At 43.3% G+C, this 26,629-nt stretch overlaps 1 protein-coding gene and 1 long non-coding RNA gene across 2 annotated transcripts in view; one reads left to right on the forward strand and one right to left on the reverse strand.

Moving 5' to 3' along the window:
• LOC138971873 (uncharacterized) overlaps positions 1-176 on the reverse strand; it is a 4,282-nt gene extending 4,106 nt beyond the window's left edge. The window contains exon 1 of the mRNA XM_070344711.1: positions 68-176. The gene's annotated coding sequence lies outside the window, so the exon portion shown is untranslated. The remainder of the gene's footprint in view (positions 1-67) is intronic.
• LOC138971888 (uncharacterized) overlaps positions 1-26,187 on the forward strand; it is a 133,032-nt gene extending 106,845 nt beyond the window's left edge. The window contains exons 2-3 of the long non-coding RNA XR_011457416.1: positions 19,701-19,888; positions 25,968-26,187. This is a non-coding gene — a long non-coding RNA (uncharacterized lncRNA). The remainder of the gene's footprint in view (positions 1-19,700; positions 19,889-25,967) is intronic.
• Positions 26,188-26,629: the final 442 nt, after the last annotated feature.

Raw genomic sequence — 26,629 nt, forward strand, 5'->3', positions numbered from 1 at the left:
AAAACAACAACAACAAATACAAAAACAACAACAACATAAAGTGTTACTGGAAAAAAGCTACGGCTACCTTTGGGTGTTTCTGTTGTCTTCAATCTGACTGCAAAACTGTTCTGTTCCAAAGCTCTTCTGATCTCGCTATGGGCTCAGTCGCTGACAATCTACTATATAATACTGGTAGGATTTTCGGTGGTTTTTCGATTCCTGTGACCAAACCGCGCGGATTTGTGCCTTCTCCTTCGGTTGCTATGCCAACGTGACCCAGGAAATCGATTCCGCTAGGTCCCGACTTCCAATTTTGTCCACGAACAAAGTTTGAAGAGGTTTGTCTCGCAAATTTGAGCAGACAACAGTGAACTTTGACCTGAACTTTGACATCGCGGCGAAAGAGATCTGTGATTGGTTCTTCTTCAACTTTCGGTTCGACTAAACACGCGACCGCACCTCAGACGAACCTAGCTGTGTGTTTTATTTCTCTACCCCAGACGAACCTAAAATAATAAGAAGATAGATAGATCTGTTTATCTGTTAATGGAACTCCAAAATATTCCATAGATTTGTTTACTAAATAGTTCGAAACATTATCACCTGATAAGTCGCCGTATAACCTTATAGGTTCCAGCGACTAAATATTTTCCCCCGGTGCAACCATAGACATGTACGTCATCATGATCTCCCCTTAATTTGACCGTTATTTTGGCTGTCTTAGTGAAATGGTAAGATATATCTCTATGTTTTTTACATGTAAGTGTTCGGAAAAAATACAGTTATAGCAGTTATGTACAAAAATAAGCAGCATATGCTCTTTTCGCCAAAGTAAAGTCCTTTTTTCTTCTGGTTTCTTATATGTGTCACAGCACACCGCAAGCTTTTAGGCGAATAGCAAGTGAGTGGTATATATATATCATCAATTTTATAGTAGGTAACGGTGTAAATTAGTTGCCATGTTCATGTCCATTATACGTTTTCCATATTCCTTATGTGTCATTTAATTGTGAGTTGCTTGATGCCATGTATGTATGTGTGTGTGTGTACATGACTTTAAATAAGCATGGATTGGATGTGTGCACTCGATTGTGTGTGTGAACCATGTATATATTTTCTGTTGTCAATCACATATGTTATACTATGCGTTTGAATCATTAAGTATTTTAGACGTCATACTTTTTTTCGTATCTTCACGATGGCTTTTTACCCGTTTAAATTTTAATGCTTCCAACTTTCAAAGCGCTGCACGGCTGGGAAGAGATGCGCACTTTTATCACTGTTGTTCATGTAGACGTAATCATGGATTTATGCAAACGTCATACCTGCTGTATTTTATTTTGTTTGTGTGTATAGTCGCGTGCGGTCGCGCAGTCTTTTTGGTCAGTTCCGATTACCTCCCATTGATGCGAAAACCTATATGACTGTTTTTTGTTATTTTTCTCTCTGTTAATTCACCAGTGGCTATGTAACATGTGTTACAGAATTGCACCGGTGTAAGGGTTAACATTTTATTTTTCACCAAGAGAATATAATTCATTATATGCGGGATAATGTGCGGGGGGGGGGGGGGGGGGTGCAAACAACATTTTCACAACCTTATAGGTTCCAGCGACTAAATATTTTCCCCCGGTGCAACCATAGACATGTACGTCATCATGATCTCCCCTTAATTTGACCGTTATTTTGGCTGTCTTAGTGAAATGGTAAGATATATCTCTATGTTTTTTACATGTAAGTGTTCGGAAAAAATACAGTTATAGCAGTTATGTACAAAAATAAGCAGCATATGCTCTTTTCGCCAAAGTAAAGTCCTTTTTTCTTCTGGTTTCTTATATGTGTCACAGCACACTGCAAGCTTTTAGGCGAATAGCAAGTGAGTGGTATATATATATCATCAATTTTATAGTAGGTAACGGTGTAAATTACTTGCCATGTTCATGTCCATTATACGTTTTCCATATTCCATATGTGTCATTTAATTGTGTGTTGCTTGATGCCGTGTGTGTGTGTGTACATGACTTTAAATAAGCATGGATGTGTGCACTCGATTGTGTGTGTGAACCATGTATATATTTTCTGTTGTCAGTTACATATGTTATACTATGCGTTTGAATCATTAAGTATTTTACACGTCATACTTTTTTTTCGTATCTTCACGATGGCTTTTTACCCGTTTAAATTTTAATGCTTCCAACTTTCAAAGCGCTGCACGGCTGGGAAGAGATGCGCACTTTTATCACTGTTGTTCATGTAGACGTAATCATGGATTCATGCAAACGCCATACCTGCTGTATTTTATTTTGTTTGTTTGTATAGTCGCGTGCGGTCGCGCAGTCTTTTTGGTCAGTTCCGATTACCTCCCATTGATGCGAAAACCTATATGACTGTTTTTTGTTATTTTTCTCTCTGTTAATTCACCAGTGGCTATGTAACATGTGTTACAGAATTGCACCGGTGTAAGGGTTAACATTTTATTTTTCACCAAGAGAATATAATTCATTATATGCGGGATAATGTGCGGGGGGGGGGGGGGAGGGGTGCAAACAACATTTTCACAAGCACATAACCAACAAAATGACATCGCATGCGCAGCACACAAAGTGCGTAGCACGGGTACCACTAGTATGCATTTATATCATGAAAAGAATCATATTAACTCGTAGGTGATATATTCAATTTCTCTAACATCCGGCATCGTGTTTGATTAGTTTTCTGTCACGACCATGTATATCTCTGTGCATCTGTGTGATATGTTAATGCGATGATTGCTTCCGTGACCACCCCCCCCCCCCTTAACACTCCGTCCCCCCCTCCCCCCCCTCCCCCCCTCCCCCTTAACACTCCCGTTTCCATCTTCGACCAGCCCCATCCGCCATGTTTGGGTGTTGAACGGACAGAGGTCAGAAACCGTCACAAGGGTAAGAAAGGCGACATGCACAATAGGAACAACGAGAGATTATAAAGTAAAGTGAGGTAGATACAAAGCACATAATGTTCTTTCGTACAGTGTTTTTACGTTTAAAGTGATATATATATATATATGTCGTATCCATTCTGTACAATTTGCGCATTATGTACAATGAGCAGCATATCTTGCACATTGTATACAATGAGCAAAACTGTTGCCCATTGTATACAATGAGCAAGACCATAAAGTTGCACATTGTATACAATGTGCACCGAGTGAGCAAGATTGTTGAATGACGTTCAAGCTACACTGATATATGAATCATAGTGAATGGTTGAATGGAATATGTGAGTAAAGTGTTCAAATAACGATGTTTGTTATGTTTAAGCATTGTTTTAATTCTCATTTCGCTAAAACTAAACAAGTGTATTAAGAATTTAATTATTGTAAATTAAAGGGGCAGAAAACAGCTAAAAACAACTTTGTTTTAAAAAATTCTTTGATGCATAGGAACCACTTTAGCGCTGTTAGTTTGGCTGGAAATAACATTTAACTTTGTAGTGGAAGTAGAATGACGTCATATATATTTTTTTTAAACGGCCGTAACTCGCTTCAAATTTGACCAATATGCATGCGTTTTTTTTTGCTTTCGGCGTTTTGAACTGGCGTGCATGTGATAAGAAAAAGAATGGAACGAAAAATCCAAAACAATTTTTTTCAAAAAAATATTCAAAATCTTTTTTTAAAATATATTTTTTGTTACATTTACCTAGAGTAAAGAGTAAAGAGTAAGCAATCTCTTTTTGGCCCGAAAACATGAAACGACAGCAACCTGTTGACTGCCCCTTTAATTAAACAATAAAAACAAATAAAACAATTAATGTTGTTTCAACACACGCACATAACATTCGTTCATAATAACGCTCACATTGTCATGTCATGCTAAAAGTAAGAGATAGAAACAGCAACGTCAGCTAATGAGAGCGTCGTTTTCACCGCCTTTCACACTTTTTCTATTTGTGAGTAAAGGGTTCAAATAACGATCTTGCAAACTACGTGCAGTTTTGACCAAATAGGACTGAACCGAACTCGTGTTTGAAATTGTTTGGATTGTCTGTCCACTCTCTTTCTTTCAGTATTTTAGTTTCGGTGTCAGTGTCAGTCTGCCCGGCGATAGAACGCGACCACCATGGATCAAAATCGAACTAAGTTTGATGCAGAAGTGCAACGTCAAAGTGTTGGCCACGTGAAGTGGTTCACACAGGAAGACCTTACCACCATGACGGAAAGAGTTCGACAACTGAAACTCGGAAGCCAAAAGAAGACGCCCAACGACTACAAACTCGTAAAGCGATACGACGTAATCGAAGTTGCACATTTCCAAAGACTGATTGTGGCGGGATCGAATCCTGCACGATATTTCGTAGCTCTGGAAGACGTCTACAACGTCATCAAAGAAGCCCACGCAGCTTGCGGCCACGGTGGTGAGAAACGCATGGAAAAGGAACTACACAAAAAGTACGCCAACGTCACTCGGCAACAAATCAAGATTTTCCTTGCTCTGTGTCAAAATTGCACGCTGAAGAAAGCGAAATTGAACAAAGGTGTTGTGGTCCTAATGCACTGTATAGTTTTAGCGAAATGAGAATTAAAACATAACAAACATCGTTATTTGAACACTTTACTCACATATTCCATTCAACCATTCACTATGATTCATATATCAGTGTAGCTTGAACGCCATTCAACAATCTTGCTCACTCGGTGCACATTGTATACAATGTGCAACTTTATGGTCTTGCTCATTGTATACAATGGGCAACAGTTTTGCTCATTGTATACTCTTGACCACTGCCATACCACAATCAAAGACGCTTATCGTGCAGTGCCTAGAGCACCCCTCGGCAACTCCGATCATGCAATGGTGGTTCTCACTCCGACCTACCGACAAAGACTCAAGGCTGTTAAGCCGGTTACAAAAACGGTCAAGAAATGGACTAGTGAGGCCTCCGAGACGCTGCAGGATTGGGGCGTGTTCAGGGACAATTGTGATAGCTTAGATGAATACACTGATACTGTTACCTCATATATTGCCTTCTGTGAGCAGGTCTGCATTCCAACTAAGACTGTACGCATATATGGTAACAACAAGCCCTGGTTCAGTCGTGAGGTCAAGGTCAAACTTGACGCTAAGAACGATGCTTTCAAGAGCGACGACCAGGTGCGGTACAAGCAGGCCAAGGCAGAGGTCAAACGTGAGATCCGCCATGCAAAGACTACCTATCGCCAGAAGATTGAAGACCACTTCTCCTCGAACAACACCCGTGAGGTCTGGCGAGGCCTCCAGCAGGCCACAAACTATAAGCACAAGGCTGCGCCTTCAGACAATGTTGACCCTGACTTATCTGACAAACTGAATGTGTTTTATAGCAGGTTTGACCATGTCATAAAGTGGTTTGTATGTGAAATAAATGAAATGTACGTGTTCTGCCCTTTTGCACTGTCTCTACCCTTTTTCACACCAAACACTTTAAACAACAGAAATTGGGAGGATATAGGCTTGTTATTTCCTCAACCAAAACAACATATTACTTCACTTCAAATACATCAATAACAGTCAACATTTCAACACATAGCTCACACAATCTTCTAACTTCCACTCAATACATATGAATACATAATTATTATAACAATACTTTCTCAAATAAAGATTAACGCACACAAGAAGGTACCAACGGACACTCACGAGTTCGTTTCACGGCTCACTGCATGTCGCCAGTTCACTTACTTGTCTCGCTGAATCCTCGTAGAATAATGAATTCAGATGCCAACACACAGAGATGCTAACACACACCTTTCGCTGAAGATGCCAACACACAGAGATGCTAACACACACCTTTCGCTGAAGATGCCAGCACACCTCTCACTGAAGATGCCAACACACCTCCCAGGATTCTCCCCGAGAAACCCTTCCGCCCGTAGCGGAAACAACCGTCGTCAGCTACGACCGGTATCGATGAAGACTCCACTCGTCTAGTCATCTGCGCCGCGGTGGTCCCTTGCTTCCACCGACATCTAGCGCTTCCCTCGTGTAAGGTCCCTACCTTATACGCCATGGAAATCCCTCATGGAAACTCCTAAAGAATTTAACCAAGTCTTAATACAACATTCTCTAAAACCATCTCTTCTTCCAAACGTTCATGTACCACTCATACATTCTCGTTCATTCCACGTTCACATTCCGTCCACATTCAATATCCAAACTAATACTTAATCTATGAATAACACTCCCCATACAAAGCATGACCGTCTTACACATAACATAAATGCGTAGCAATTATGTTCAAGAAATTCCCCATGAAAACCCGTGAAACAATTACATCAATAATTCTCTCAGCGCTTCACACTAAGATTTGGCGCACTTTATACACACTAACCTTTACGCTCCAGCTATGTATTCCCACGTCAATAATATACAACATAGTAAATCATTTACCTTAAGAGACCCGTCTCTTGAAAGAGTACTTGTTCCCTGAACAAGTCTGACACACGCTGAACAACCTTCCCGGTTGAAAATCTCAAACGCTGTGACGTTAGTTACCCCAGACCAGCTACATGTCTCAACACAGCTCATATCAAGCTAAAGCCAGTTTAGCGTGGAACACAAGAAACACGTGAATAACGCCAGTCCGGTCAGCTACCCTCGCCTGTACAACATTTAGGGAGGTTAAAACCACGACGTGGTTTCACCTCACAAATATGCTACTCACATCTTTGTGACAGACCAGAAGAACTCCTTACTCGGTTACCGTCCTCCTCTCCCTGACGATGCGTCTCTTTTGGCGCCGGCATTTACCATCCGGGAGAGTGAGGTCAGGGGTCTCTTCCGTAAACAGAATCCAAGAAAGGCTTCTGGTCCTGACCTTGTCTCAACATCGACCTTGAGGTCCTGTGCTGACCAGCTCGCGCCTGTTCTTACTGACAATTTTAACACTTCTGTGCAGCAGATGTCTGTGCCACGGTGCTTCAAGTCTTCAGTAATTGTCCCAGTCCCCAAAAAGCCCAAGGTAACTCAGCTGAATGACTTCCGCCCTGTGGCACCGACATCTGTCATCATGAAGGTTCTGGAGCGGTTGATTCTGCGGCACCTGCGGGCTTTCACGGGTCACCTGTCTGACCCACTCCAGTTTGCTTACCAAGCCAACAGGTCCGTCGATGATGCCGTCGCCATGGGTCTTCATTTTGTCTTGCAGCACCTTGAGAACCCTCGCACCTACGCTAGAATGTTGTTCATTGATTATTCCTCCGCATTCAACACGATCATCCCTCACAAGCTCTTCCACAAACTGATTGGTCTCGATGTCCCTCTCTCTCTCTGCCACTGGCTTCTAGATTTCTTGCTTGACCGTCCTCAGGTCGTCCGACTCAACAACTCACTCTCTGCCTCACTCACTCTGAACACTGGTGCCCCGCAGGGTTGTGTTCTGTCCCCTCTACTCTTCACCCTTTTCACCAACGACTGCACCTCCGCTCACCCATCCACACACATAATCAAATTCTCAGACGACACCACCATTGAAGGCCTGATTTCTGACTCCAATGAGGACGCATACCGGGGGGAGGTTTAAAGAGTGGTTGAGTGGTGCTCTGAAAATGATCTCGAGCTAAACGTTCTTAAAACAAAAGAAGTCGTTATCGACCCTCGACGAAAGAAAGACCCCATCTTGCCCCTTGAAATAAATGGGGAAGCTGTAGAACAGGTCTCTTCATTCAAATTTCTCGGCACACTGATCTCTGAAGACCTGAAATGGGACGGGAACACCACGTCCATCATTAAGAAGTGCCAGCAGCGGCTGCACTTCCTGAGACAGTTGCGCAAGTTCCGTATGTCACAGCAAATCATGGCGCAGTTCTATCGCGCAGTCGTTGAGAGCACCCTGTGTTTTTCTATCACGGTCTGGTATGGCAGCACCACTGAGAAAGAGAAACAGCTACTGGAGAGCATTGTGCGGACAGCCTCCAAGGTCGCGGGCTGTGACTTCCCTTCCGTTGCCTCTATTTTTGAGTTGCGCTCAGGTCGAAAAGCAGGAAAGATTGTTCACGACCCCTCCCACCCGGCAAACCACTTCTTCGAGCCTCTTCCATTTGGTAGGCGCTACAGAGCTTTGAAAGCCAGAACTAGTCGCTTTCGCTCTAGCTTCATTCCCCCATGCTGTACTGACAACTCCTGTAGAGTAGACGTTGTAATATACTGTAGTTATAGGATTGGGGGGGGGGGGGTTCTTTTGTTACTTAGTCCTTTCACTGCATTCCATTACTGTTCTCATAACTTGTGATAGTGGAAGTATGTGCAATGTGGAATGGTCCTTATTTTTTAGGTGCTTGAGTAGTTCTGTGATGGTAGTAGTTTTGTGCAATGTGACTCTAGGTTCAGGTGCTTGAGTAGATCTGTGATAGTCTGTTAATACTGTTGTTTTAAACTGTCTAACTGGCTAGATTATGATTATATAATTTTATGTGATGATCTGACTAAATGATAATAATTACGTGTACTACTTACTTTTAAATGGTTTATAATTTTTAGGTATTGTTCTAGTATTCACTAATGTTGCATTGATATTACTGGCACCCCTTTTAAACGGATATGGTTCTTACCTTTACAAGGCGGCGATGTGAATTTGTGATGTAGATATGTGGCTGGTTATGTGTGAGTATGTAAATAATTGTGTGTGTGTGTGTGTGTGTGTGTGTTGTGTCTGTGTGTGCATGACAGTGTAATGTACGTATGTATGCATGCATGGTGATGTGTGTCTGCATATGTGTCTGGTTGGTTTTTATTTTATTTTTACCGTGCCGTGCCAAGATGAAATCCTTTTGCAAAATTGGTGAATAAATATCTTGTATCTTGTATACAATGTGCAAGATATGCTGCTCATTGTACATAATGCGCAAATTGTACAGAATGGATACGACATATATATGTTATATACGTTTGTATCAACATGTGCTTTCACTAAATCTTAATGTCAAAGCACGACTTGTTAAGCGTATTACCATATCGTGTTTTCCTACTGTGTTTCTGCGCTTAAAGTACATGTTAAGCACATGTTTTGTTTTACCATATCAGGGGCGGATCTGGGGGGGGGGTGCAATGGGTGCAATTGCACCCCCCCCCCCAGCAGGACCACAAAAAAAAACAAAAAAAAAGAAGAAAAAAAAAAGAAGAAAAATGTATCACCTGAAAATAGCACTTTACACGCTCAGATTGCACAATTTTGCTTCCTTTTAAAAAAAAATTCCGGGGGGGGTATGCCCCCGGACCCCCCTAGCATGCTCGGCGCTTCGCGCCATCGGTTCGGCGCTTCGCGCCTTCGCTGATAAGATACAAAAAACAAACAAAAAAACTTTGCACCCCCCCCCCCTTTCAAAACCCAGATCCGCCCCTGCATATGGTGTTTCCAACTGTCTTTCTGCGCTTCAAATGATCTATATATATATACGACTAGTGTCTGTGTGTCTGTGTCTGTGTGTTTGTGTATTTGTGTATTCGCCATGCACGGCCAAAGTTCTCGATGGATCTGCTTCAAATTTGGTGGGCATATTCAGGTTGACCCGGTACAGGACACAACCTGGTCGATATTTCAACACGTGCTCTCAGCGCGCAGCGCTGAACCGATTTTGGTTCCACCTCAGCTACCCGGGCCCCCGTACCGACACACCATAGCCGCTACACCACATCACAACGCCAAAGTTCTCGGTGGATCTTTTTCAAATTTGGACACCGTATTCAGCTACACCCCGGACACAATATCATCGATGAGATATTTCAACACGTGCTCTCAGCGCGCAGCGCTGAATCGATTTTGGTTTTTGTGTTCATTTCACCATTATAAGTAACTCTTCCTTATCTTCTCATATTCTCCAGGTTTTCAGCGTTTACCTCCCTTCCTTCGTAATGGTGCACTATAGTGTGAGTGGAGCGTCTTCGGATATTCCCGGCGTTCTGTTACTGTTACTATTTTTAGAAGGTCAACGCAGTGTCCAGAACGTAAATTGGACCCGTAAATTATCCTCACTGTAAAAGTGCAAAGGTCGAATCAATTTATAGCCACGCGAAAAATACACTGTCATCTATCTCTCTATAGATACGGCTTCTCTGTGTTTGTGTGTGTGTGTGTGTGTGTGTGTGTGTGTTTTTTTATGTGAGCAACACCTGTGCATTGTTCAGTTCTGTTTGTGATGTGGTCTGGCGGCTTTTGTGTAATTTTATGTACTGGCCTTCCTTTCAGAAGCCATAACAGTTCAAAAGGGCTTAGAGATAAGCTCTAAATTGCTCAGTCCTATTTGAGTGGAGTTCGCCTCCAAAGGTGATTAACACGGTTACATTCGTCGACAAGGATGGGACTCGATATGGTCAGGAATGGCATTATGGCCACTGAATCATTTTCGTGCTGTTCCCATTCCACGAATCTGGGAGGGACCTAAGCTTGGCGGGTCCATTCATGGCATTATGGCCACTGAATCATTTTCGTGCTGTTCCCATTCCACGAATCTGGGAGGGACCTAAGCTTGGCGGGTCCATTGTTCGGACCCGGCGTACGGCTCTAAGTACTTCTTCCCGGCGAAGCCGGCTACCCGGCGAAGCGGGTATTCATTCTAGTATCAAATATATGTACAAGCAGGCTGCCATACGCCGTGCACGTAATTGCGTATATACATGTAGTTGCCACTGACTCAAGATTGTAAACAGATGATGTCGCTTGAATACTGGCTTAATCCGTGTATTGTGCTTATAAACAGGATTGTCATGCACATGTTCTTAAATTGAATCTATTTATTCACCCATATAGATAACGGAAAATCAGACACACACACTTGCATTCTCACGCAAACACACGCGCACTCAGAGACAAACGGTCACAGTCACAGTCACATACACACAGTCACATACACACAGTCACATACACAGTCACATACACACAGCCACTGACATACACACAGTCACATACACACGGCCACATACACAGCCACATACATGCAGACATAGGCACACAATTAAAGAAAACACACATTCATACGCACTTCTGCCAATGTTTAATAGTTAGTTAGTTAGCTGTTGCTTTTCGGGTCCAGCGGACCATAATAGGCCAAATCAGGACCCCACAGCCAATGTTTAATGAAACACCTTTCTCTCTTATCAGTTATAGTGTACATGTGTGTGAATCCGGTTGCACAGCTGCATATTTGCTGTTTCTACAGTAGGTGCACGTATGTGTGTGTGTGTGTGTGTGTGTGTGTGTGTGTGTGTGTGTGTGTGTGTGTGTGTGCGTGCGTGTGCGTGTGCATGCGTGTGCTTGGTGTGTGTTTGACAGACAGAGACAGACAGACAGACAGACCGAGAGAGTGAGAACAGTTCTGAACCAGGTTTGTTTCACTCAGAAACGCACACCAGACAACGAAATACTGAACATAAGGGACTGGTCCGTTCATTGCTGTTTCTCGGAAACCAACCAATTAAAAACACACAGGGGAAACAGCAGACAAGCAAAGACTTTATTCCATTATTTACTTGCGAATTTCTTAAATTATTATCAATGTTTTTGTCCCCCTTTTTTTAAAGTTTTTGCTTGGGAGGACGCAATTTACACACTCAAACCAAACAAAACTCATTTTGAAGAAGAAAATAACATTTTAAGAATGACGGCTGATCTTAATTACCAAAGAATATATTGACGTGTTCACAAATGTTTATACACAGAGCTTTTTAAAATGTCTCTTTAACACATACATAGCCGACAACACATAACTGAATCTGAGAAACATTGTACATTCAAGAATGCAAATGGACTGAAATGTACACCCACACACACCACACTCACACACACACACCACAGTCACACACACAAACTATCTCCTTTTCATTCCGCCACTCCCTTTTCCTCCTCTCCCCCTGTTAGGAAACGCTACCGTTGCTGAGCTTTGGTTCAGTTTTGTGTGTTGCATGTAGTTGACTTATTTGTACTTTGTGGGAAAGTACCGATATTAAATTTTGTAAACACAATATTTATGCTTGGACGAGAATGCAGGTGAACTTTCTAGTACTGTCAAAACAAGTTGTTTACCACGCTGTTTTAGTCGTGAGTTCGTGGCGTTCGTTCGGATTAAATGCGTCGGCGCTTTTGATGTACGTCATAGAGAATGTCGCTAGTTTAGTCCATGCACGGCTCGTATAATGTAGTTGTATCATGTTCGGTCTGGAATATTCTCGAGATTGAGTATTTACTATATATGCCAGCGCGATTTGTATGTAAAAGAGCTTCTATTTGAGTTCTGGTACGATGTGCAGTTGTATGTGCGGAATGCTGAATAAATCCTCGAACTCAATTTGACGAGTTGTTTTCTGTTGCTGCGAAGACGGGCGACGTAGAATAAAAGAACACAACTATACGACATTTGAGAACTTGTGGCAATCTCAAGTGTCGTGTAACAATTGGGGGCCAAGCCGGGATCTACGTTTAACGCCAAGGGTTTTCCAGCAACAAGGACCAGCGTCAAGACAGTCACAGGAGGTAGCCATCAATCGGGTGTATCCTGAGGGATCAGTATTGAGACTACGGAACCGTGGATTCGGTGTGACTGGTGAAGAGTTTGGTAATCGCCGCAGCTCCGTACGGTGAGCGACGCCGGAGTGTATCGGGATTACAGAGGTAAGCTACCGTTTGGACGAGACGGACTTCGTCGCGGAGCTAGTGCATTAATACTACGAAATACGACTGAGGTACGTCGTGTACGTATCGTGAGCAGAGTGCGCCGTCACGTTAGACGAGGAGGGTGGCAGCCTGCGTCTACGAAGGTGACCAGCGACGAGAGAAGCATCGGAGGTGCAGTAGAGACTGTGTTCTTTCAGAAGACTACATTCGTCTACGTTCGGGGCTGTGAAAGAATACAGACGAACGCACCGGTAAAGACCAGAATGGCTGAGTTCTGGGGAAAAGGAATTGAACTGGGACTAAAAGGCAAGCAGTTGACGGAGTTCGTCGAGTTCCAGACACGACTCCTGGCGCAGCGTGAAGAAAGACACGCGCAGCGTGAGCGTGAAGAAAGAGAAAGACAAGCGCAGCGTGAGCGTGAAGAAAGAGAAAGACAAGCGCAGCATGAGCGTGAAGAAAGAGAAGCACAGCGTGAAGAAAGACAAGCGCAGCGTGAGCGTGAAGAAAGAGAAGCACAGCGTGAAGAAAGACAAGCGCAGCGTGAAGAAAGGCAAATTGAGCTGAAACGCTTAGAGCTCCAGATAGAAATGGAGACGAAGCGCTTGGAGCTTCAGACGGAAATTAGTGCCAGCCACCCGTTCTGCCACCCCGGGAACAAAGGAAACCGGTCTTCTGTCAACCCATGCTTCCGATCGATTAAGTTAAAGTCATTAATCTACTGACAAAATTCACGATTCTTTCACCTAACAAACTTAAGACTACTAAAGATAAAAAGAGTAAAATTGAAACCGTGATCGTCGCTTGCGGATCCTTGGTCGTCTTTTTTCCTTCAGCTTCTGTTGTCTGTTGTTCCTGGAAAAGTAGATCGAATGGAATAGAACGCCAACTGAATAGCGATAAGCCGTTTGAGAATGACTTGTTTGCTTAAGCCCATCTCAAACGGCTCAATTGCAGGCTGCTTTCGCTTTATCATAAACTCATTTATGGCTAAGGCCAAAATGTATCTAAATCCTCCCGGCGTATGATAACATAAAGTTAATAAACAGGTGTCTCAAAGATGATTCGTTTTGTTATGTTTCCCGTTCTGATGTGACAAACGTATCTTTAGAATCTTACATTGGTCTGTACTCTTATCTTGTCCAAGTTAATGGGAACAATTAAGATATCCAGCGACGTTGTATCAATAATAATAATAATAATAATAAAGATAGCTTATATAGCGCCGCTTCACAAATTTAACTATGCTCTTAGCGCTGTACATCGAGATATAACAATTTCAATAATATAAATACAAAGATGATATTATAATAATACACATTTACAAATATCACTCACGTGCATACATCATCGTGCACACCACGCGCATACACACTCCCACTCATTAACAAGTGCTTCCATCCCCCTGCCACTGAGATGTTCATATACCCCCTGGACAAGCTCACACCATGTCCGTCTCCTCTCTGGACTGTACATACACTCAGCAAGAAAAAGAAAGACTAAATGCAAATTTCATACAGAACCCTATAGCTCAAAGCTGAAGCAACTATACAAAAAAAAAAGACACATTCAAACAACAAATCTAACTTCACCTCTAACAGTCTATAAAGATGGCAAGGACAATTTACAAGGATTCGCGAAAAAGGTGCGTTTTCAGGGAACTGCGGAAAGAGTCCTTAGAAGCAGAATGGCGAACGGAGGAAGGGAGAGAATTCCAGACAATGGCAGCTGCAGAAGCAAACGAGCGATTTCCAAAAGAAGGCAAGCTTCGCTCGAGAGTTTCCAGTTTGCGACTGTCAGCGCGTGAGCGGAGGTTGTAGTCAGAGGGATTATCATATGTGACGAGCAGTTCCTTGAGGTATTTAGGGCCATCTTCAAATTTGGCAGAGAAACAGATACAAGCAAGCTTGTATCTGATACGAGCGGACACGGGAAGCCAATGAAGGGAACGAAGAAGTGGTGTGACATGATCAAACTTCTTAGAACGATATATCAATTTGGTGGCAGAGTTTTGTACCTTTTGGAGTGACTCGACAAGTTTTTGATCACAGCCATAGAACAGGCTGTTGCGATAGTCTATTCTGGATAGAACTAGAGAACAGGCTAGAGTTTGAGCGGCTTGGGGGGTAAGATAGTGGCGGATAGAACTGATTTTCCTTACGTTACTGTACGCAATTGTGCGGATGTTTTGGACGTGCTGGGAAAGGTTGAGGAAGTGGTCAAAGGTAACGCCAAGATTAGTCACAGAAGAGACAAAGTTGACGTCCCTATCACCGACATGAATGCTAGAAGGCAAAGAATTTTCAGGGAAAGATCTGTACTGGGACCTGACAAGCATGGATTCAGTTTTCGAGTCGTTTAGCTGTAGTTTGTTAGCCGTCATCCACGCCTTTACAGCAACAACACAGTCTTCCATTTCACTCACAGTGGTATCAATTTGATCAATCTCACTGTCTTTGTACAACTGGTTGTCGTCTGCAAAGGCGTGGTGATCGATAGGATACTGTTTGACGAGGTTAAAGAGGGGGTTCATGTACAAAACAAAAAGAACTGGACCCAACACGGATCCCTGAGGAACACCGAACTGAAGGACTGTGGATTCTGAACTGATGCCGTTTACCACGACTGTTTGAATCCTATCTGAGAGATAGGACTCAAACCAGGACAAGAAAATTTGCTGATTCAAATCAGCAGGTTCCCAGACGTTCCTTCATGTAATTTTTAGGTGAATGGTCAAAGTGGTTTCTTGCACACACTCAGTCATCTTGCACAACAATGCAACACAAAGGAACTTAGTCGATAAATATCGACAGGGGGCTATTTAATTTTTAGAGCTTGTTTTTAATCCAAATATAACATATTTATATGTTTTTGGAATCAGCAAATGATGGAGAATAAGATGAACGTAAATTTGGATAGTTTTATAAAAAAATTTTTTTTTTACAATTTTCAGATTTTTAATGACCAAAGTCATTAATTAAATTTTAAGCCACCAAGCTGAAATGCAATACCGAAGTCCGGGCTTCGTCGAACATTACTTGACCAAAATTTCAACCATTTTGGTTAAAAAATGAGAGCGTGACAGTGCCGCCTCAACTTTCACGAAAAGCCGGATATGACGTCATCAAAGACATTTATCAAAAAAATGAAAAAAACGTATGGGGATATCATACCCAGGAACTCTCATGTCAAATTTCATAAAGATCGGTCCAGTAGTTTGGTCTGAATCGCTCTACACGCACGCACGCACACACACACACACACACACACACACACATACACCACGACCCTCGTCTCGATTCCCCCCTCTATGTTAAAACATTTAGTCATAACTTGACTAAATGTAAAAAATGAAAAACACGTCTGGGGATATCATACCCAGGAACTCTCATGTCAAATTTCATAAAGATCGGTCCAGTAGTTTAGTCTGAATCGCTCTACACACACACAGACAGACAGACAGACAGACAGACAGACAGACAGACACACACACACACACACACACGCACATACACCACGACCCTCGTCTCGATTCCCCCCTCTACGTTAAAACATTTAGTCAAAACTTGACTAAATGTAAAAAAAACCTAAAGAAGCATACAAGAGAGAGAGAGAGAGAGACAGAGAGAGAGAGAGAGACAGCCAGCCAGCCAGCCAGCCAGCCAGACAGAGATAGAGTATCACTGACAGAGTATGTCACCGTGAGTATTTATGTGGGGGTGGGGGTGGGGGACGGGGGTCGATCGTGTGCACGGTGTGCGTTGGTGCGCGAGCAACCCTGTACGTATGTCCGAGGCCAAAAAATGTCGATTTCCGCCGATTCCTGAATGTGCGCGTGTGGTCAAACAATCACCGACACATATGAAACGTTACAACGTACAAGACTCCCCCGGAAAAACGTCTCCTCAATTAAACAACCAAATCAAATCCCGCAGACGTAGGGTGGTATCGTGAACGCAACGGAATTGCGACACGATCCATCCACACACCTGCTTTTTTTTTCCACAGAAAAGAACGGAAATCATACGGGGCACCTTTGCCCTCTTTGCTATCATAAAAGGGGTGGTCACATTTGACACACTTGCGTTACGCATTATGCGGTAGTATTGCGCGGGGCGAGACTGCTTTTCGTTGCTCGCGCGCTGTAGCGTTGGCAGCAGGGACAGAAATACAGGTGACCGAGGGTCATGACCTATTTAGCTGCCAACTTAATCGTAAGCTGGGAACAGCCGTGTAATAGGTGCTTGATTTTGGTATTTTGATTTTACATAACATTAAACCTTTCTTGGGGTTCATGGTCATGGCAACAGCCATATTAATATTATATGATGTATAATATCATATTTCAGCATATGTGAATTACATGGCATCATACCAAACTGTCATACATTTTTATTCCTACATTATTCTGATTGATCATGATCACAACCAAACCTACTATCAGTGGACACATCCAAATGCAAGCGCCTGTTAACGTTCTTGACAACTTGCCACAGTGACTGATCTAAAAAATATTGGTCCTTTGCCGCCACGGACACTGTTTGGCCTGTAGGTAAAATGTACAATGTATTTTCTGATTTGTGCACAAAAGCTTTTTTTCTTTTTTCTTTTTTTTAACATAACAATGTTTAATGTCACTGTATGTTTAAAAGACCATGGTCATATTTGTAAAAAAAATGTTAAATTAGAAAATAAATAACATTTTGATTCATGATTTTTCCTACACCTGTGCTGAAAATAAGAAATAAAAATGTCGGTATATAAGTCACTCAAATACAGCAAGATATGAATGGCTCGGTTTGAGTTTGTTGCAGTTGACCCTGCACAATGCGACCTATGATGTTTTTGTTGAACAATTTTGCGGTGACGTATTTCACAACTTCCTGTGATACACAAACTCTGTGATGACCAATTAAATTTTGCCTTCACTCCTGATTTCACAACTTTCTACAGATGAACAATGTTACCTTCACCCCTCCCATAGGGTGACGGATGTCACAACTTTCTGTGTACACAAACTGATGACGTATTTCACAACACAATGGCGCTAAAACTAGTTCCGGAATGTCACCGTTCACACAGGCAAATGCCTCCGCATAACCCAGACCTCCGGGTCTGGGAACAATGCAGAACCTGTGATGCCAAAAGTTGCCTCAATACCAAGTTGCTGGGAAATAGTTAAATGTCTGCTGACGACATATTAGTTCAGTCAAAGAAAGCAAGATTCTTCCCACACAGCTCGATCTCAGTTTTAGTCATATATGTTGGACTTTCCCAGGATACAGACAAGCAACATGTCAACTCCACTCAAACCTCGTCCCTGCGAGCAGCGTCTTTCTGTCAGAGCAATGGATCCAGTAAACTTTCCGCTTTTGAATCGCAGTGTACAACGGCTCTGGAATGACGTGGTCAAAATGTGACTGCATAGGATCAAAGTGTTCCACGCAGCCCTCAAAGACGATTTTCTGCAACGCGTGTTTATCTGACAAAGTGGACATGAAATCTCGTAGCTGAGTGAAGATGTGTCTCAGCCTACCAGGGTGCATTTCTTTCTTGTGGTGTTCGACAAAGCGAACGGACTTGAGGGTTTTGGAGTAAGCTGCAAGACACCTGAGAATGGTTGGAACGTCAAGCATGGCATAGGCGTTGATGCTGACTTTGACCACCGGGGCTTCAGGTCGCAAGAAATACGCGGAGAGATCATGGAAAGGACAGCTTTTGGTGTTGACTGTAAGGAAGAGCTGCACGTCGAGTTGTGGGAGCTCTGAGGTCAGAGTTTTCCACGCTTCACCAGACACGAGAGGGGGAGCTCGGCTGTACGAGTCAATGTGCACAGTCAGACTCTCTAGCCGACCCTCTGCTGCCAAAGTGTTGATCAACTCCTCCCCCAGCATCCCTCCTTTGACCTTCAAGTGTTTGAAACTGTGAAAGTTGGAGATGAACGTCACTACATCCGCCGAAGAAGGAGTCCCAAGCATGGTGGTATTAAGCAACCTGACATCTAACACTACCTGCGAAGGGCACAGATTTTGCGGCACAGGAACGCCACAATTTTCAAACCCCAGAAGACTGGTAGGCCAGTGCGTTATGGTCAGACTCTTGAGCTGGGAAGCCTTCTTCAAGACGTCCAGGACGACCTGAAAACCGGAAGTCTTGATGAGCCGACCTCGACACGGGACTGCAGAGTCCTTCAGCGTGACAGCGAGGTGGTTTAGCTGGACGAAGGAAGCTGTGAAGGAGAGAGTGTGAAACGTCTGGGCGCCCAGGCCTCCCGCATTGAACACTAGCTCCAGCGTCCTGAAGTGATGGCCGAAGAGCTCGATGATGGCTTTCTGGACGGAGGGGACCCTGTCCCTGAAGTAGGGGAACTTAAAGCTGCCGGACTCCCACAGAGAGCGGTCGGAGAAGACCCGCCTCAGTCGCGGACCAGCTTGCATCGTGTCGAGGAGCTCTTCCGCTGTCAGCTCGCCCGCGATCTTCAATAGGATTTCGTCTGGGAACTGCTCCATTGCTGTACTGAAACAAGACAGTAAGTCAAGAATGATTCAACGGACGAGATAAGAATGATGGGCAACGGAGAAAAAAGAACCCGAAGGATGTTACCATTTTTTAAAATTCTCAGGCAACAGGCTTAATTGATTATGGTTGTCTTAACCTTCAGCGAGCTTCGTGGATCGTGGACGACCTAGAGCCTCACACAATCGTCTTTATCTCTCAAACTATTCCTAGTTTTTAATTGAGACTTCATGTAATCTCCAATCACCATACGACCTTCATATTGCCCAACATTTCAAAGATTATCTTTGTAAACATACAAATAACCGATGACGTCATTTGAACTACACAGTCCGGATGATGTAGGTCGTTGACGACCCATGTGGAATTACGTAAGGAATTTAAATACTGTTTATCCTTATTCGGATGGCGTGGGTCGTGTACGACTCATACTCTGAAAGAGGCGGCAAAACGTTTATTCCTATTCGGATGGTGAGGGTCGTTTACGACCCATACGTTTTACGTTGAATCCTTCTTTGGAAAGTATGGGTCGTGCACGACCCACATTATACGGACTGTATAGTCCAAAGCGTGACTCGGTGAAGGTTTGTTTGTTTGTTTGTTTATTTGTTGCTTAACGTCCAGCCGACTACGCAGAGCCATATCAGGACAAGGAAGGGGGGATGAAGGGGGCCACTTGTCAAGCGATTCCTGTTTACAAATGCACTAACCCATTACTTGTGTCCCAGCAGGCTTTAGTAAAACTAAATTAATACCTACTGGAAGATTACCAGTTTCCAGTATGTTGGTTGGTTGGTTTTTGGGGTTTAATGTCTCTTCAGCAGATGCTAGCTGCTATTCGAGACCGATGCAGTTATTTTCTTTTCCCTTCATATGGCAAGTTCTACGTTTCAGACTATTTACATTCAAATCTATCACTGTAAAAGAAGGTTCTAAAAATTAATAATTTTCACTTCTGGTACTTTAAATCTTGTAAAAAATCTTGATCTCTTTTAAAAAGTTAAAAATCTTGTCCGGGGGAACATCCCGGAATAAAACCTTCAGTGTTTCCGCATTGTAGTGTTTGTCTCGAAATTCTTGAACGTCTACACATTTTGTGAGAACATGTTCTAATGTCCATGGTTCGTCACATCCAAAACAGTATGGTGGATCTTCACCTTTCAGCAGATACGAATGTGTAATGTGACTGTGCCCAATGTGTAAGCGACAGAGAACTGTCTCTTCTTTCCTGTTGAGGCGACATTGGGGTAGGCTGTCCGACAGCTGGGGGACGATATTATGAAGTTTATTTTCTTCACATTCGTCCCATTCACTCTGCCATAGGTACTTTATGTACATGTTGGTGCGAGTTCTGAAATCTGAATGCTTTGTGTGTTTGTCAGTGATGAGTCTTTCTCTGGCTTCTTTAGCAGCTTGATCAGCTGCAGAGTTGCCTCTAATTCCAACATGGGATGGCACCCATGCAAACACAATCCTTTTGCCTTCTTCAATCAGAGATGCATGTAGCTCTTGGATTTCGACCAACAGTGGGTGATCTAACTGAGTTCTCTTCACGGCGGTAAGAGCCGATAGGGAATCCGACAGAATCAGGAAGTCTTTCTTTTTTGACTGATATACCTGTTTCAGAGCTAGCTGTAAAGCTTTCAACTCTGCAGAAAATACAGAACTGTCATCCGGAAGACGGGCCGAAAAGGCCCTATCGAGTTTAGGACCTGTGACAGAAGCTGATGCCACTTTACTTTCAGCTTTGGACCCATCAGTGTATATTCGTTGATGGGAAGGAAACTCGGTACAGAACTGGCTAAAACACTGTTTAAAAATCAAATCATTTGTCTCTGACTTCTTTAACCTTGTCAGATCGAGTCGAACAACTGGATCTGGCAATGTCCATGGTGGTGTTTCTGTCCATCGATTTTCACTAACATGATCGAGTTTTATCTTTGATTCGGCCAGATGTGACTGAATCCGAGAAGACAGGTGCTCGATCATTTGGGTGACTTTCAAAAAATTCAGAGCATTGTGGTTGAAATACGCATTGGTAGGCTGGATTTGTAGGCATAGCTTTCAGTTTCAACACATAATTTAGGGTGAGTTTCAGGCGTCGCAGCCTCAGAGAGGGTTCTTTGGCCTCAAAATATAAGGACTGTACTGGAGACGTCCTGAAAGCTCCCAGACAAAGACGTATACCCTGGTGGTGTATTGTGTCTAATAGCCTTAGGTTGGATTTTGCGGCTCCACCATAGACGACACAACCATAGTCCAACTTGGATCGGATTAAAGCACGGTAAAGTCTGAGTAGGACTGTGCGGTCAGCACCCCAGTCCGTATGAGAAACAACTTTCAATACATCCAGAGCTTTCAGACATGATGTTCTCAGATACTGGATATGTTTAAGAAATGTTAGTCGACGGTCAAAGGTCAGTCCTAGGAATTTAAATTCTTCAACAACCTTGACAGGATTACCATTCAGGACCAGAGAGGGTTCTGGCATGGCTCCCCTTCGTTTGCAAAGATGCATACAGACAGTTTTGCTGGTGGAAAATTTGAAACCGTTCTCTGTTACCCATTTTTGCACCTTGTCTATACATAATTGAAGCTGCCTTTCCACTCTATGTAGGGATTTGCCACGCACACAAAGTGCAAAGTCATCAACAAACAAGGATGACTCGGATCCTTTCAGTACTGCCTTTACTATGTTATTGATTTTGATGTTGAACAACATGGGTGATAGAATGCTTCCTTGAGGAACACCCATCTCTTGTTGACAGAACTCTGATAGGTTGGGACCGACCCGTACTGTAAAAAATCGATTACTTAAAAATCCTTCCACAAAAACAGGGAGACGTCCACGAAAACCCATTTCATGCAAATCAGCTAAAATACCGTGTTTCCAGGTCGTGTCGTAAGCCTTCTCGAGGTCAAAAAATATAGCTAGTACATGTTCAGATCTCGCAAAGGCCTCTCGAACGAAGGTCTCAAAACGTACCAAATGATCAGTGGTGCTGTGTCCCTTTCGGAAGCCACATTGCACATCACTTAAGAGGTTTTGTTTTTCTAGGTACCACACCATCCTAGCGTTGACCAATCTCTCCATGGTTTTACACAGACAGCTGGTCAAGGCTATCGGACGGTAGTTGCTGGGGTTTGTATGATCTTTACCTGGTTTTGGAATGGGGACAATCATCGCTTCTTGCCATGAAGGTGGAAAGGATCCACTCTCCCATATGTGGTTAAAAACCTTCAGCAAGACCAGAAGACAACTTTCTGGTAGGTGTGTGAGGAACTGATAATGTATTCCGTCCAGCCCCGTTGCTGAGTTGTTGCATTTTTGTAAGGCTTGTTTGAGTTCAGTTATACTGAACAACTTGTTGTAGTTCTCCTCATTCTGAGATGAGAAGTTTATGGGTTTACGTTCTTGGGTGGCTTTGATTTTTTGAAAATCTGTGCAGTAATTTTCTGTTGATGAGTTTTTTTCCATTGTTGAAGCCAGAACGTTTGCTACTTCATTCTTTTGGGTTATAAGGGATCCATTTACCACAAGGTGGTTAATTGATGCAGATCCTTTTTTCCCTTTGATTTTACGAATAGCATTCCAAACTTTACTTGATGATACCTTAGAGTTTAAGTTTGAGCAAAAAGACCTCCAGGATGTTCTTTTAGAATGTTTTATGACAGTGCGACTCTTAGCGCGAAATCTGAAGAAAGTCAACTTCTTGCTAAGGGTCGGGCATCTGTAGAACCTGTGTAGACTTCTCTTTCGCTCAGATCGGGCTTCTTGGCATTCTTTATTAAACCATGGCACTTTAATGCGGTTGTTTGAAGATGTTTTGGGGATGTACTCAGTGGCAATGTCTTGTAGAGTGTTTGTAAAAATAGATGATGGGTCGTCACTTCCATCAAAGACAGTGTCTTCTGTGAGTTGGACAGAACATTCGGCAGTAAAAGACAGCCAGTTTGCCTTGTTCAGGTTCCATCTCTGGGGGGAAGCTTCTTCCAATCCATCTATTTGAGACATCAAGATAGGGAAATGATCGCTACCACATGTGTCATCATAGACTTTAAATTCAAAGTCTAGAACAAGAGAGGTGTCGCAAATAACTAGATCTAGTATGGACTTGCATCCTGTTGCTGGATGGAGATATGTTGGTACTCCATCGTTTAAAACGCATAGATTACGATTGTCTAAAAAATCTTCTAGAATTCGTCCTCTCGTACTTAGAGAGTTGCTGCCCCATAAAGGGGAATGAGCGTTAAAATCTCCCATTAAAACAAAGGGAGCTGGAAGCTGATCAATAAGATTTTCAAGATCGTGCTTCGTGTAACATTTGGATGGTGACAGATATACACTGCAGAGAGTGATGGTTTTATCTAATGTCACTCGTGCTGCGACGGCTTGAATGTTTGTACATAGGTTGATCTCACTACAAAGTACACTTTTCTTAATCAAAAGAGCAACTCCCCCAGACGTGTTATTGTCTGAATGGTTTCTAAAAACATTGTATCCAGATACATTAAAATCTTTGTTTGGTTTCAGCATTGTTTCCTGTAATGCTGTAGCAACAGGATGAAATTTGTGTAAAAGTAGACATAATTCTTCATAGTTAGCTTGGACCCCTCTACAATTCCATTGAATAAAATTGGCTATGTTTGTTTAGTTTTAAGAAGTTTCTGCCTCCATACGCTCTTCGTCGGATAAACTCCCAAAATGATTGTATAGTGTGATGGGATTTTTCTCCATTTTTGGGGTGCGAGGCGATCTTTGGGGCAGAGTAACTTTTCCCTTGTCCGGAGGTGTTCGTGGTGTGGATTGAGTAAGGTCCACTACCTCCACGGCCCCCTTCCTGTGAGTTGCCCTGTGAACGGGCTTCTGGGTTGGGGTGGTGAAGCGAACCTCACCAGGAGACCCCATAGGGTCCTCAATTGGGGTGGTGAAGGTCAGAAGCGAACCTCACCAGGAGCCCCCACAGGGTCTCCAGTTGGAGCGGTGAAGCAAACCTCACCAGGAGACCCCATAGAGTCTCCAGTGGGGATAGCCCCACCTGTGCTTTCATCTGTCTGTGTACACATACTTTTGTTTCTTGTGGACTCTGTCCTTTTCAACATGGACGGGCCTGCCTGGACACCCACAGACCTACATGAAATACTGGTCTGGGTGGGTGTTGACTTTGTTGCAGGTCTTTGACTGACTGCTGCCGCAAAACTTTTCTGGAAGGAAAAAACATTAGTTTTTTCAACCTCCTTCCTGGCGTCTGAGAAAGACATCTTTTTCTCCGTTTTTGTTTTTTGAATGGCCTGTTCAAACTTGTATTTTGGACATTCTCTGGAGGACGGGGAATGGTTTCCCTTACAATTTGTGCAGGTGGGTGGTGATGTGCAGGGACCTTCGTGAGGATCTCCGCCACACCTCTCGCACACTGCCTTCTGTTTACATCCAGCCTTTGAATGTCCAAATCTTTGGCATTGGAAACATCTCATTGGTGATGGAATATACAAAGTCACTCTTATTTGAACAAATCCCACTTTTATTTTCTCAGGGATGGTTGGTGTACAAAAAGTGACGAAAAGGGTGTTGGTGGGTACTCTGATATCGCCCTTCCTGATCAACACCCGGTACACATCAATGACACCTTGATCCTTCAGACCTTTTATTTCAGCCTCACTGAGGCCCTCCAGCTCTCGGCATCGGATGACTCCTTTGCTGGTGTTCAGGCCTCTGTGAGGACTGACCTTGACCGGTCTATCAACAAATTTCTGACCATTCAGACGGAGAAGACCATCTGATGCCTTTTTTGAAGGACATTCAATCAGTAGAGAACCATTTCGAAGCCTCTTAATGTTGTCTATCGTTGATGATACTCCTGCAATAACCTTCTGTATCGCCAAAGGCGAAAGTTTGGAGATGGGCTGTGCCTCATCTGCTGTCTCAACAACAATGAAACGGGGCCAGGCCTCGCTGATGTTGTTCTTTGTTGCTCTGACTCGGACTTCATCGTCAGAGTCAGAGTCAACGCAGTATCTTCGTTTGTTTCTGTTTGGGTTTGAAAAAAAAGAAGAAAAAGAAGAGGAGGTCATGGTTGAGGCCTTTATCTTCGTCGCATCTGATCCCCACCCACCACGGAGCCCAACAAGGGGACGCTTAGGTGGAGCGGTTATCCAACTCCAGAGCGCCAAGGATACAGATGGATATACGCAGCGATAAGAGGAAACATATGGTATCAATCTGTAATAGGAGATTTAACTCTTTCCAAGCGGAAACGGGTTAGGTAACAACTTGGCATAATGTTCGTCAACTCTTTCCAAGCGGAAACGGATTAGGTAACAACTTGGCATAGTGTTTGTCCCGACTACCGCCGCCCCCTCCTACCGCCGCTTGCTCCTTTAGCCAAAGGTCCGATGCAATATGCTCAAGACATATACCCAGACTTGACAAGCCGATTGATTGAAGCGGGTAAGCCTTCTTCAACCTCCTGTCTTAGATAAAGACTGGGCCAAAATGATGTGTTGGCGCTACAAAGTCGCAACTAAGTAAACCCCTCAATCATCAGGTCACCAGCCCAAACCGGTACAGGTCGCAGCGCACGGCAAACACGCTGGGTCTTAAGAAGACCACAGAGAAATAAGGATGTGGAAAAGAAGACTTTTGGGAAGTGAAATAAAGGTGACGGATCCAGTCAGGTAGAAATAAGACAAGAAAGGAATCAGAAAACTGCAGGGAATAGTAGGGAGAGTTTTTTGGAAGGAAATATAGGTGAAAGGACTGGTAAGGCAGAAATAAGACAAAAGAAGAGAAGTAAAGGGGTGGGGTAGCTTGGTGGAAACACTCCCGCCGCGTGAAGGCGACCCCATGGGAGCTTCCAGTATGTTAAAATAGGCTTAACCTATCTACTGCTGGACTTACATCAGAACACTAACAGATTAAACTATACATGAATCGCGAGACAAGCGGCAAGAGAAGAGATTTTTGGAAAAAATACAGGTGAATGAGCAAGAAGGCAGAAAAAAGAAAAGAATTCATGAAGAAAAAGAGAGCATGACAGGAAAGAGGAACCAAAAATCTACCTAACAGCAAACTAGAAAGCTCCTGCGGTTCCAAAAACAGGAGGGGCCTTTAATTTCATAACCGCAGTGCCCCACTGCGGGAACACATTTATATGTAGTCATGCATATCGTACCACGAGTTATCTGAATCGTACCACCGGTACCATACAGTTGACCAAGAATGGTACGATACACGTTACTGTATAGTCATAAATCAAACGACTAGAGGAATACGTACCGGCTTCGCCGGGTGAATCGCGAGACAGAGTATGAAGCGTGGCGGTTCGCCGGCTTAGAGCACGTGTTGACAATTTTCATCCACCAGTTTGTGCCCGGGGTCCACCTGAATATGCCTACCAAATTTGATGCCGAATATTTACGATGGGAGGGGTAGTATATATTAGTGGCAATATTTTGAAGATGGGAGGGATTTTGTACATCAGAGATAGATGACAGTGGATTTTTCGCGTGGCTA

The sequence above is a fragment of the Littorina saxatilis genome, linkage group LG7 (genome assembly GCF_037325665.1).
Source record: "Littorina saxatilis isolate snail1 linkage group LG7, US_GU_Lsax_2.0, whole genome shotgun sequence".
NCBI lineage: Eukaryota > Metazoa > Mollusca > Gastropoda > Littorinimorpha > Littorinidae > Littorina > Littorina saxatilis.